The sequence below is a fragment of the Cannabis sativa genome, chromosome 3 (assembly GCF_029168945.1).
Source record: "Cannabis sativa cultivar Pink pepper isolate KNU-18-1 chromosome 3, ASM2916894v1, whole genome shotgun sequence".
Taxonomy (NCBI): domain Eukaryota; kingdom Viridiplantae; phylum Streptophyta; class Magnoliopsida; order Rosales; family Cannabaceae; genus Cannabis; species Cannabis sativa.
Genome location: NC_083603.1, coordinates 58,236,605 through 58,240,746, shown reverse-complemented (window position 1 = coordinate 58,240,746; position 4,142 = coordinate 58,236,605).

Here is a 4,142-nt window from a genome sequence, read left to right as displayed (position 1 = left end):
CAATACCCACCTTATTGCCCAAATTCATCCCAACAAACTGAAAAAGAGGAACAGCTACTAGCACTTATGCAATCACTTCCAGGAGAGATTAACCGCTTAACTGACATGGTGAGATCCTTATGTGATAATTCAATGACTCATGATTCAGAATGTAATAACTCCAATGATGAAAATTATGAGAGTTGTTGGTACAATGAAGAAGGGTCATTATTTGAATACAAGGAAGATAATGAGCCTACAATTGAAGATCAAGATCCTTGTGAAGAGGAACTCATTGAATATGAAATCACAAGCAAGGGTATGGATAGCCAAGTGGAGAGTGAGCAACAAGAAGAAGTGTTGTTAGATGAAAGTGTAGAAACTGTGACATTGGAGGATGAAGAAGAACATGGCATCATTGATTCGACTTCATCAATGATATTGACTAATAAACCACCAATGAATTCATATATTTCATCAACACCATATTATATCCTCTACAAGCTACAAAAGGCATCTCCCCAAGCTCATCATCCAAAGTCTTATGTTGTTGGTGCTGATTTTGGTTCAAACTCATCACTTGCCAAGCTTGAAGGCAAGTACAACAACAATTTTCAAGTTGTCTTGCATGACGCTTATTACGGGCGGCAACCGCTTATTGATGTGGCACTCAGGTAAGTTTCTCTCAACACAGTTTTATTTTCACACATTGGGGACAATGTGCATCTTTAGTTTTGGGGGAGAGACTTAATTTTTTTCTTTCAGTTTATTTCAGTTTTTTTTTTTTTTTTCGTTTAGTTAGTTTTTTTTAGTGTCGTATGTTGATATCTGAGCTGGAATATTGATTGAATTGTTGTTAATCACTTGTGCAATGGATTAAAACATAACTGTGTGCTTGACTTGCAACTGTTTGAATTAAGATGGATGTGTGCTAGGAAGTGATTCATGTAGATTTAAAACATTTGCTATTCTCACATATCACCTCTGTTCTATTTGGTTTGTGGAATGATTGATTGAACATGGAATAGAATTTGTATGACATACTCTCTTGAAGCGAAATCCTTGATATTTTTTGTTTGGAAAGTGATTTAGGCAAGTTTTCTTTGGAACGATTGAGCCTTCCAAGCCTACCTAGAAATTTTTACCATAGTATACCCAAAGTTGAGCCTTAGCCTGTTTTAAAAATTTTTTCACCACTTAACTGAGCTGAATTCGTATCTTAAATTCTTTTCACCCTGAACGTAACTTATTATGCCATGAGCCTTGAAGCAAGTTTGGGGGGATAACTGCTGTAAGTGGAAAAATAAAGTGTAGGAATGAGAGATTGAAAAAAAAAAAAGAATAATATTGTGTGTTGTGCCTATGAAAAAGAAGAAAGAAAGAAAAAAAATGTGTCTTCTTGAAGAAAAAAAAGTTAAGAAAATTATGAGGTACACACATAAGAAAAATTGCAATCTCTTATTTCTGTTTTTGGGATATATGGGAAGAAAGCAAAATAGATGTCTAGGCTTGCTTGGTTAATAGTGCTTATGGTATAGTATAGCCTAAATGACTTCTCACCTACCCATGTACCTAAGCCATGCGATGTTAACCGAAAAAGACCTATTGATTCCAAATAGAAATTTGTCAACATTAGTGGAGAGAGGTATGTCATTCAAACTTATTGATCATGTGTTAGTGGGATGTTGGAAAGTTTAGAACAGTTGTGATATTGATGGCAATTGCGATGCTTTATGTTTGTATGAATTACTTACTTGTAAATTGCACATTCAACTTAGTTCTTAGAGTTGGCAAGTTGAAATTCTGGTTATTGATGGATTGAAGTTGTGCAGGTGGTGGTAACAATTAAATTGTTGGAAAGTTTAGCTATCATTGTCAGTTTGTTTTTAGTTTAGTCCTAGTTTACTCGGGGACGAGTAAAGAGTCAGTTTGGGGGAGTTTGTTAGGCTATTTTTAGCCTATGTTTTGGATCCAATTTATGTGCGTTTTTAGCTGTGTTGGGACGGAATTACGCTTGTTTTCTATGTTTTCAGGTTCTTTGGAATAAAAGAGGTCTCGGGTGCAGAAATTCGTTAAAAGATGTGCTGAGCCGAAGAAAACACAACTTCTGAGTAATTGTGCACATCTGGCCGCGGCTAAACACAACCTGGCCGCGGCTAGATTTCGAAAATCTATGAAGCTTCAGTCGCCGCGGCGATGAAGAGGCTCGCCGCGGCCATTTAAAAGATACAGAGAGACCCCTTATTTTCAATTATCTCGCCGCGGCGAGAGGAAGCTTAGCCGCGGCGAGATCCCGTACGGACCAGGGGCATTTTTGTCCATCGAACCCTAAATTTCAGTTATAAATAGAAAACTGCGATTGGAAGTCTGGGAGAGCGATCAGAAACCCTAAAATACAGCTGAGAGCGGCAGGAAGAGCATAGAGATTCAAGTGAAGATCCAGAATTCATCCACCAACAGTTCTTTTCTTTATTCCTCTTTAATTTATTTATGTTGAATATTGCTATAGGAATGGTTATGGATTTGTTTCTGAACTAAATTTCCCATTTAGGGAGGATGATGATTGTTGTTTAATGTTTTGCCTAGTTAATGTTTAATTACCATTCCTCAATTCTTGTGTGTGAAATTATCTTAATTTGTTCTTAATTTCATGTTTAAGATTGATCACCTTGTGCATGCTCTATGATCTCAATTCGAAATCTGAAAAGTGAGAATTGAGAATGCTAAAATTAAGATAATCAATGTTCTATGTGAAACGAAAGTATTTGCATGACTTATGTGACGAGTAGATTATTGCTTAATGCTGATTTCATGTTAGTTTAATTAAGGAATTAATTAGATAACATGTGATTTAGAATCTAGAAGATCTGAAAGGAGCTAGGTTATTTCATAATCTGTCATTCACTCCAAGAATAGGATAGTAATTAAGCATTAACGATTTGGGTAAACAACAACAGGATTGTCCTCCCTATTGTCTCATCTTGCTCAACTTTAAATTGTGTTATTAAGTTTTCTGAATTTCTTTCATATTTTACTGTTTTTAAATCATAATTGCTTTCGATTTACCGAATAGAATCATAAGTATAATTTAGTGGTACTTAATCCAATTCCCTGTGGGATCGACCTCACCTGTGTGAGATTTACTACTTGATTGCGTATACTTGCGTAGTGTTTAAAATTATAGCAACAGCGAGCAGCATTATAAGTGACAAGGCAAACCTGGTCCCTATCCAGTTCCTTGAAGAGCCTAGAATCACCGCCACAGAGGAAATCGAAATGATCCACACATCTCCAAACTAGATGACACCAATAGCAACCTATCTCAACTCTGGGGAACTCCCAGATAACCGAAATGAAGCTCGGAAAATGAGAAGAAAGGCAGCACGGTACATCATAGTAGAAGGGATCATGTACAGAAGAGGATTCTCGATGCCATTACTCAGATTTGTCACACCAAATGAAGCTGCACGACTTCTATATGAAGTTCACGACGGATTCTGTATAAATCATGCAGCTGGACAGAGCTTATCAAAGAAAATTCTAAGGCAAGGCTACTTCTGGCCAACGATGATTGAAGATTCGAGAGCCTATGTCAAGAAGTGCGACAAATGCCAGAGATTTTCAAAGATACCAAGAGCTCCGCCCAACGAGCCAACACAGATGCAAAGTCCATGGCCTTTTGCCATTTGGGGAATTGACCTAATCAGACAGTTACCTAAAGGTAAAGGCGGAGTGCAGTACGCAGTGGTAGCCGTCGACTACTTTACTAAGTGGACTGAAGCTGAACCACTCGCAACTATCACATCAAAGAAGGTTCAAGACTTTATAGTAAAGAACATCATATGCAGGTTCGGACTACCGTACAAAATAGTCTCGGACAACGGCAGGCAGTTCGACAGCCAATCTTTCACTAATTTCTGTGCGAACCATGGTATCATCAAAAGTTTCTCAGCAGTGGCACATCCTCAAGCAAACAGTCAAGTTGAAGCAGTCAACAAAACTTTGAAGGATACACTAAAAAAGAAACTCGAAGATGCCAAAGGAAATTGGCTAGAAGAACTCCCCGAAGTTCTATGGTCATACCGCACAACGGAAAAAACAGCAACCGGTCAGACACCATTTGCAATGGCGTACGGTTATGAAGCTATGCTGCCCGTTGAACT